The sequence below is a fragment of the Dendrobates tinctorius genome, unplaced genomic scaffold, assembly GCF_039654945.1.
Source record: "Dendrobates tinctorius isolate UK_male_01 unplaced genomic scaffold, ASM3965494v1 ptg000132l, whole genome shotgun sequence".
Lineage (NCBI taxonomy): Eukaryota > Metazoa > Chordata > Amphibia > Anura > Dendrobatidae > Dendrobates > Dendrobates tinctorius.
The window spans coordinates 5107860-5117688 of NW_027361800.1; the positions used below are offsets into that span (position 1 = coordinate 5107860).

The following is a 9829-nucleotide window of genomic DNA, read 5'->3' on the forward strand; positions in this document are numbered from 1 at the left end:
TAGTCAAGTCACAGGCAATGAGTCATACACAGATAATAACGCAGTACAAAATCAACAGGCAAAATCACAACGGGAAACAGAATCGGGTCAGAACCATATAAACAAGCTATAGCAACAAACAGGCACACGGGGGTCAGTACACTCAGCCAAAGGCAAAAGTATAACTGGCAGGGATTGAAGCTATCCAGGGGTTTATGAAGATCTCCCAGAACCAGAAAGAGGCCACAATCATTAACCCCAAGTGTGCAGGTCAAAACCTGCACAGAGCTCCAGACATTAACCCCCAGTGTGCAGCTCAAAAACCTGCACTGGGATCATGACAGCTTCAATGTTTTTGAGAAAATATACTTTAAAGATCCAACTAGTGTGGTTCTGCACCCCGTCTGGCTCTTCCTAGAGTGCGGTTAATCACCTCTAGCAGTGCTGGGAAGAGCCAATAGGGGGCAAAGTCAGACTAGTCTGGTCTCTAGCTATGGTCCTCAGCAGGATCTTCAGTGTAAACCTCTGAAATGTTGGAGTCTTTAAGAGGAAAGTATACCAGGTTGCCATCATGCAGCCAGGCTCTGATTCATGCAGTCCACAGTTTGGGCAGTATGAATTGCCTATCAGGTTCACTTTAACCATTTCATGACATGCGCCCTAGTACGGCGCATGTCGTGTCTTCCCCTTTGATGTGGGCTCCGGTGGTGAGCCCACATCAAAGTCGGGACATGTCAGCTGTTTTGAACATCATCTTGTCTCGCAAAAAACGAGCCACCACACAGCATCATCAGCGAAAAAATATAAAAGTTATAGCTCGCAGAATAAAGCGATGCAAAAATAATTATTTTTTATATAAAATAGTTTTCATCGCATAAAACCGAGAAAACATAAAAAACGACCTAAATGAGGTATCGCTGTAACCGTACTGACCCGAAGAATAAAACCTCTTTATCAATTTTATTGCACGCGGAACGGTGTAAACGCACCCCCCAAAAGAAATTCATGAAACGCTGGTTTTTGTTCATTCTGCGTCCCAAAAATCGGAATAAAAAGCGATCAAACAATGTCATGTGCCCGAAAATAGTACCAATAAAAACGTCAACTCGTCCCGCAAAAAATAAGACCTCACATGACTCGGTGCGTCAAAATACGGAAAAATTATAGCTCTCAATATGTGGTGATGCAAAAACTATTTTTACAATAAAAAGCGTCTTTTAGCGTGCGACAGCTGCCAAATATAAAAACCCCCATAAATAGTAAATCAAACCCCCCGTTATCACCCCCTTAGTTAGGGAAAAATAATGAAATAAAAAAAATGTATTTATTTCCATTTTTCCGTTAGGGTTAGGGCTAGGGTTAGGGTTAGGGGTAGGGTTAGGGCTAGGGTTAGGGTTAGGGCTAGGGTTAGGGCTGAGATTAGGGTTAGGGGTGTGTTGGGGTTCAGGTTGGAGTTAGAATTGGGGGTTTCCACTGTTTGGGCACATCAGGGGCTCTCCAAATGCAACATGGCATCTGATCTCAATTCCAGCCAATTCTGAGTTGAAAAAGTCAAATGGTGCTCCTTCCCTTCCAAGCTCTGCCATGCGCCCAAACAGTGTTTTACCCCCACATGTAGGGTATCAGTCTACTCAGGTCAAATTGCAAAACAATTTTTGGGGTCCAATTTCTTCTGTTACCCTTAGGAAAATAAAAAATTGGGGGCAAAAATATCATTTTTGTGGAAAAAAATGATTTTTTTATTTTCACGTCCGAGCGTTATAAACTTCTGTGAAGCACTTGGGGGTTCAAAGTGTTCACCACACATCTAGATAAGTTCCGTGGGGGGTCTAGTGTCCAAACTGGGGTCACTTGTGGGGAGTTTCAATAGTTTAGGTACATCAGGGGCTCTCCAAACGCACATGACACCCGCAGACCATTCCATCAAAGTCTGCATTCCAAAACGTCACTGCTTCCCTTCCGAGCCCCGACGTGTGTCCATACAGTAGTTTTCCCCCACATATGGGGTGTCAGCGTACTCATGACAAATTGGACAACAACTTTTGGGGTCCAATTTCTCCTGTTACCCTTGGGAAAATGAAAAAATTAGGGACTAATTGATCATGTTTGTGGAAAAAATACGATTTTTTTATTTTCATGCCCGGGCATTATAAACTTCTGTGAAGCCCTTGGGGGTTCAAAGTGCTCACCACACATCTAGATAAGTTCCTTCGGGGGTCTCGTTTCCAAAATGGGGTCATTTGTGGGGGTTTCCACTGTTTAGGTACATTAGGGACTCTCCAAAGGCAACATGACACCCGCAGACCATTCCATCAAAGTCTGCATTCCAAAACGTCACTACTTCCCTTCCGAGCCCTGACGTGTGTCCATTCAGTAGTTTTCTCCCACATATGGGGTGTCAGCATACTCAGGACAAATTGGACAACAACTTTTGGGGTTCAATTTCTCCTGTTACCCTTGGGAAAATAAAAAAATTGGGGACTAATTGATCATGTTTGTGGAAAAAATACGATTTTTTTATTTTCATGCCCTTGCATTATAAACTTCTGTGAAGCCTTTGGGGGTTCAAAGTGCTCACCTCACATCTGGATAAGTTCCTTAGGGGGTCTAATTTTCAAAATGGGGTCATTTGTGGGGGGTTTCCACTGTTTAGGTACTCTCCAAAGGCAACATGACACCCGCAGACCATTCCATCAAAGTCTGCATTCCAAAACGTCACTACTACCCTTCCGAGCCCCGACGTGTGCCCATACAGTAGTTTTCTCCCACATATGGGGTATCAGCATACTCAAGACAAATTGGACAACAACTTTTGTGGTCCAATTTCTCCTGGTACCCTAGGGAAAATAAAAAAATGGTGACTAAAAGATCATGTTTGTGGAAAAAATACGAATTTTTTATTTTCACGCCCGGGCATTATAAACTTCTGTGAAGCACTGGGGGGTTCAAAGTGCTCACCACACATCTAGATAAGTTCCTTGGGGGGTCTAGTTTACAAAATGGTGTCATTTGTGGGGGGTTTCCACTGTTTAGGTACATCAGGGGTTTTCCAATCGCGACATGGTGTCCGATCTCAATTCCAGCCAAAAACGTCAAATGCCGCTGCTTCCCTTCCGAGCTCTCCATGCGCCCAAATAGTGGTTTACCCCCACATGTGGGGTATCAGCGTACTCAGGACAAATTGCACAATAACTTTTAGGGTCCTGTTACCCTTGGGAAAATAAAAATTGGGGTGAAAAGATCATTTTTGTGGAAAAAATATGATTTTTTAATTGTACCGCTGTACGTTATAAACTTCTGTAAAGTCCTTGTGGGTTCAAAGTTCTCACCACATATCTAGATAAGTTCCTTGGGGGGGTCTACTTTCCAAAATGGGGTCACTTGTAGGGGGTTTCCACTGTTTAGGTACATCAGGGACTCTCCAAACGTGACATGGCGTCCGATCTGAATTCCAGCCAATTTTGCATTGAAAAAGTCAAACGGCGCTCCTTCCATTCTGAGCTCTGCCATGCGCCGAAACAGTCGTTCCCCCCCACATATCAGGTATCAGCGTACTCAGAACAAATTGCACAATAACTTTTGCAGTCCAATTTCTCCTGTTACCCTTGGTAAAATAAAAAAAAATTGAACCTGAAGTATTTTTTTTGTGAAAAAAAGTTAGATGTTCATTTTTTTTTTAAATATTCAAAAAAATTCCTGTGACGCACCTAAAGGGTTAATAAACTTCTTGAATGTGGTTTTGAGCACCTTAAGGGGTGCAGTTTTTAGAATGGTGTCACTTTTGTGTATTTTCTATCATATAGACCCCTCAAAGTGGCTTCAAATGTGATGTGGTCCTAAAAATAAAATGGTGTTGTAAAAATGAGAAATCGCTGGTCAACTTTTAACCCTTATAACTTCCTAACAAAAAAAAATTTTGGTTCCAAAATTGTGCTGATGGAAAGTAAACATGTGGGAAATGTTAGTTATCAAGTTTTTTGTGTGCCGTATCTCTTGATTTAAAGGCATAAAAATTCAAAGTTGGAAAATTGCGAAATTTTCAAAATTTTCACCAAATTTCCGCTTTTCTCACAAATAAACGCAACTTATTTGAATGAAATTTTACCACTAACATGAAGTACAATATGTCACGAGAAAACAATGTCAGAATCACCAGGATCCATAGAAGCGTTCCAGAGTTATGACCTCATAAAGGTACAGTGGTCAGAATTGTAAAAATTGTCCCGGTCATGAACGTGCAAACCACCCTTGGGGGTGAAGGGGTTAAAAACATCAGCTCAGCACACAAAAAATAAGTCTGCACCCAACCCGAGATCACAAAAAATGAAGACGCTACGGGTCTCGGAAAATGGCGCAATATTTTTTTTTTTAATTGCAAACTTTGGAATTTTTTTCACCACTTAGATAAAAGAGAACATAGACATGTTTGGTGTCTATGAACTCGTAATGACCTGGAGAATCATAGTGGCAAGTTAGTTTTAGCATTTAGTGAACCTAGGAAAAAAGCCAAGCAAAGAACAAGTGTGGGATTGCACTTTGTTTGCACTTTCACCCCACTTGGAATTTTTTTTTCCATTTTCGAGTACATGACATGGTAAAACCAATAGTGTTATTCAAAAGTACAACTCATCCCGCAAAATATAAGCTCTCACATGGCCATATTGACGGAAAAATAAAACATTTATGGCTCTGTGAGGAAAGGGAGCGAAAAACAGAAACGCAAAACCGAAAAAGGGCTCCGTTACGAAGGGGTTAAAGTCTGCCATTCTTCTGTTATTCTTCCTAGGAGTACATGAATACATTGACACTTGGTAATTTACATTTTCTATATTGAAGGCTGAGTCCCTACATAATTTAACATTGTCAGCATTGAATGGACAGTGTCAGAGTATGCAGACATAACCCAATTGGATACATTAAGTTGTCAATGTATTGAAAGAATTGTTCTTTCATGAAGAGTATAAGTATTTACTTCATTCTGTAAGAAACCAATAATTCACAAATTGAATTGCAATATTATATTTCTTTCCTTCATTGGACAATCAGAAACTATTGTACACTATGAACAATACAATATTGGCCTTTTGTTTCTTTCAAACTATAAAAACTGTGAAATGCAAATGCTAGCTATTATTAAAAGTGAAAAAATATATTTGCTGAGTTTGAGCTTGGATGTGCCTTCTTTCGGCTTCAGACAAGGTGATCCAACCTGCACCTCTCCAACAGTGGCTAAAGGTTGTGACTCATCTAACAACCAGTGAGTTATTATAAGGTTGGCGGATTCACCCCTTAATTGCAGCTGAAGCCACTCAACAGGAATGGCAGATACTCAGATGCCTTTGTTGGACTACCAGGCCTTGGGGTTGCTTATTCTTTTCTCATAAAATTGGTAATTGAAATTTTTGTCTTTTATTTGAAAGGTTGAAAAAAAGATGAACTTGCAACATTGTCTTCCTTCAGGCTTACTATGCGGAATGCTGACAAACTGTAATATAAGCAGAAGTCACTTTCCTGAAAGGTTTCATAATATTATCATTCAACGCCATACCCAGTTACATATTATTAGTGATCATGTAATAACTACTAGAAAGCTTCATCCGGCTGTCATATAATCATCACAGTGGAGATATGTGCAGAAACATAGGACACATACATCAATCTACACCCAACATAAAGGTAACCAATTCACAGATCAATCCATTACCCTGCATGGGAAGAGCTGATAGATAATTGTTAGAATGCTATTGTTCCCCAGCCACATAGTCCGTTCTTACATGCTCACTGTTAGGTTAAATGCATGTATAACAGCAATCCTAGACTGCATTGCCCAGACAGCCCAATCTTCTCATCTTTACAGCTAACCAAAATGCATTTACCTGTTAGAAGAAGAGGATGCAGGACAAAGAGGGAAGCATCAAAGCATCTCACAGAGAAGAAGAGCAGGAACAAAGGGGAAAAGAGAAGGCTGAGCAAGGAAGGAGGCGTGAAGATGCTATGAATGGAAAGACTGCACGGGGAGGGTCTGCAAATCTTTGTGGGTATGCCTCAGGAGCCAAATATAAAGCTTGCTCTAGGCATGGGTTCTGCTGGTTTACCTGTATACATAAAGCCTTTCAGTGGGGAAGGCCTTCTACTAAAAGACCTAACTCCAGTGTGGTATACACATAGACTGCCACCATCTACAAAGGGCATGGAAGGAGGGAGAATGGTATAGAAGGTGATGGAGGGGAGGATGGGAGTAGAGCGAAAGGAGTGTTGGAGGGGAGGACAGAGGAGGAGACAAAGGAGAAAAGGCAGAGCCTGCTGTTCACACAAAAGGCATGAAGATGATGGTGTGTGTGGCGAGCAGTCAGTGCGCTCCGGCACTCCAGTCTGGGTATATGAACTCTAATGGGTGTGTTATTTTACCTGTGTATTACTATTATACTAAAAATTAAGATTTCTATAGCAAGGTGTGAGATAGTCATAAGACGTGAAAATAATTCTAGCAACCTAGTCATTAATGTCAGAGCGCAATTTCAGGCAGAAATTTGTCCAATATGTAACAGAAATGTCCTGGACCTGCGGGAAAAAAATGGTTCCAAATCTGTATCAGTGTAGAAAAATGAAGAAAAGGGAGAATAATTTGTTACAAATGTTGTACATATTTCTGAGGTTTTCCCTAGTGGAAGAAATGCATTGATATTGTGTGCCATTGCGAGGCTCTTTGTCTATTCTGTACCCAGTCCTATCCGGTGTATAGGCTCTGCATACATGGGGGAAGCTGCTACACTTGTTACCATGGAGAATTCCCAGAACTCCAGAATAACAAAAGAACAATAGAAGAGAAAGCTTTTGCTGCTGCAGAGAAGAACCTGCAACTCCATGTTCACCACTGACAATATTGCTGTTAATGAGAACCAAGAAGAGGTTAAAACGTCAGCATACATGTTATAAATATAGACACATGGGGGAAGCTACTGAGTCAGTTACCTAGCAACAAGAAGTCATGTTAGCGCCTTCTTGTGTACCTGCCTTACTGTCTGCAATTACCTCCCAGAGGTATGGGAATTGCAAAGGATGATTGCAATATGTGACATTTTCTGGAATCTGTAAATTACGTAACATTCGAAATATTTGGAGCAATTCTATCACCTGGGTATGCTGCCTTTCTTAAGGACAACATATTATTGGGACAGACCTGCTATGCTCTCACCCAAAATTATACCAAAAATATTAAAAGGAAATAGAAAAATAGAGCAATAGAATCTGAAAATTTCTGATGCTGCGCCTATATTGGAAATCACAGGGTCCAGGGGAAGTAGCAGTCTCTCAAATGTAGGTGCCAAGCAAGAAGCTTACCACGTGCCAGGCTCTGACTAGTCTACAAAGGAATAGGTGAATCTCTCAGTGGGCAGGAGTGGGCATAACACATATGGACAGTAGTTGGCACAATACACTTATGCACAGACAATGGTGGCATTTCATCATTCATTTAACAAACTGGCCAGTATATTATTATATATGAACAGATATTTGGGACCTTTCATCCATTTGATAAATGCAGTTCTACTTATATAAGCTTTAATATGCTATTATCTGCATTCAGTGTAGGGAGAGTTGATTTTAAAGGGATAGTTTGGGATTATAGGCATGTAGGCAGGGGTGATTGCCTTAGGCTGCATTCACAAGTTGCAGTTTTTTCGCGTTTTCACGGTGGTTTTTAACGCGCGTTTTTGCCGCGAAAACGCAAAAAAACAGCATCCCATGCATTGCTATGGGATTCTGCACATGCTGTGCTAATGCTGCAGATTTTCCCATGGCACAATCGCATCAAGCAAAAATACGCAACATGCTCATTAATTTTGCGGAATCGCGGGGATTCCGCCCACATAGGAATGCATTGTTCTGCTTACTTTCCGCTTGTGACTGTGCCCACCATGCAAAAAGTAAGCAGAACATTTGCGGCTGGTACCCAGGGTCTGGAGGAGAGGAAACTGTCCTCCAGGGTACCATATCCCTGTAAAAAATAGAATAAAAAAATCGGGTTATATTCACCTTCCGGCATCCCGCGCAGCCTTCCCGGGCCTCAGCGATGTTTCCGTTCCCAGTAATGCCTTGCGAGACCTTTGATGACGTCACGGTCTCGCGATACTGTAGCGGTCCCTATTCCTCGCAAGATTGCTACAGTATCGTGAGACCGCGACGTCATCAATGGTCTCGCAAGGCATTACTGGGAAAGGGAGCATCACTGAGGCCCGGGAAGGCTGAGCGGAACACCGGAAGGTGAATATAACCCAATTTTTTATTTTTTTTAATTATTTTTAACATTAGCTGCATAGGCAGCCTCAATAGTAAAAAGTTGGTCACACTCGTCAAACACTGTGTTTGACGAGTGTGACCAACCTGTCAATCAGTTCTCTAAGCGAAGCTACAGATCACTTGGAAAACGCTAGCATTCTGCAAGCTAATTCCGCTTGCAAATCGCTAGTTTTTCTGAGGGAAAATGACGGGAATTTAAAATGCGATTTTCCTGCGGAATGGAATTCCGGAATTCCGGCGGAAGTTACTGCAGGAATTACGCAACGTGTGCACTTAGCCTTATAGTCTTTGAAGAGTCTAAAAACAAACATCCTTTTCAGTGCTACATATTTTATTTTTACCTAGTTTAAAATGTGCAAAGCGTGCGGTAAGAGACTGGGAAGTGGATGTGCTGCTACACAGATTTGCCTGAGTTAATTGTGAACGCATACCCCTTGGTATTCTGGTCAGCCTCACATAAGAACCAACACGTGGGCATGGATGTCTGAAATCTGTGAGGTTCTACAAAACTTTGAGTAATCAACGAGGATGCTGAGTGGTTGATGACGCCATAATCAGTGTAACTATCCCGCTTCTGTGTGTACTTAATCGCTCGCTGCTCACAAATTTAGATGAACCTTTGCATTTGGACCAGGTGGAGATGGAGGAAGAAAGTACACAGGGTGCTACGTGCTTGCATATCCTGGCTGGTTGCTCTAGAATGTTGCTTCTTTTCCTTTTAATGTCATTAATGTTTCCCTTCTGGAATCCTTTTGTAAAAACAGACAATTGTATAGTCATACTTTGAAAACTTGTTTTTTCACTTATGTACAGTGACGGAAATAATATATTGATCCCTTGCTGATTTTGTAAGTTTGCCCACAGACAAGGACATGAACAGTCTATAATTTTAAGGGTAGATTAATTTTAACATTGAGAGATAGAATATCAAAAATAAAATACAGAAAATCACATTGTATAAATTATATAAATTTATTTGCATTTTACAGTAATAAATAAGTATTTGATCCCTCTGGCAAGCAAGACATAATACTTGGTAGCAAAACCTTGTTGGCAAGCACAGCAGTCACACTTTTTTTGCCGTTGATGATGAGGTTTGGACACATGTCAGGAGGAATTTTGGTCCACTCCTCTTTGCAGATCATCGCTAAATCATTAAGATTTTGAAGCTGTCACTTGACAACTCGGGACTTTAACTCCCTCCATAAGTTTTCTATGGGATTAAGGTCTGTGAGACTGGTTAGGCCACTCCATGACCTTAATGTGCTAGTTTTTCAGCCACTCCTTTGTTGCCTTGGCTGTATGTTTTGGGTCATTGTCTGGCTGGAAGACCCAGCCACGACCCATTTTTAATGTCCTGGTGGAGGGAAGGAGGTGGTCACTCAGGATTTTTTGGTACATGTCTCCATCCATTCTCCCATTGATGCAGTGAAGTAGTCCTGTGACCTAGGAAGAGAAATATCCCCAAAGCATAATGATTCCACCTTCATGATTGACAGTTGGGATGGTGTTCTTTGGGTCATAGGCAGCATTTCTCTTTCTCCAAACA

General features: G+C 41.3%; 1 protein-coding gene across 1 annotated transcript in view; it reads right to left on the reverse strand.

Annotated features, from left to right (window-relative positions):
- PLPPR3 (phospholipid phosphatase related 3) overlaps positions 1-6207 on the reverse strand; it is a 381927-nt gene extending 375720 nt beyond the window's left edge. Inside the window, exon 1 of the mRNA XM_073543391.1 lies at positions 5856-6207. The gene's annotated coding sequence lies outside the window, so the exon portion shown is untranslated. The remainder of the gene's footprint in view (positions 1-5855) is intronic.
- Positions 6208-9829: the final 3622 nt, after the last annotated feature.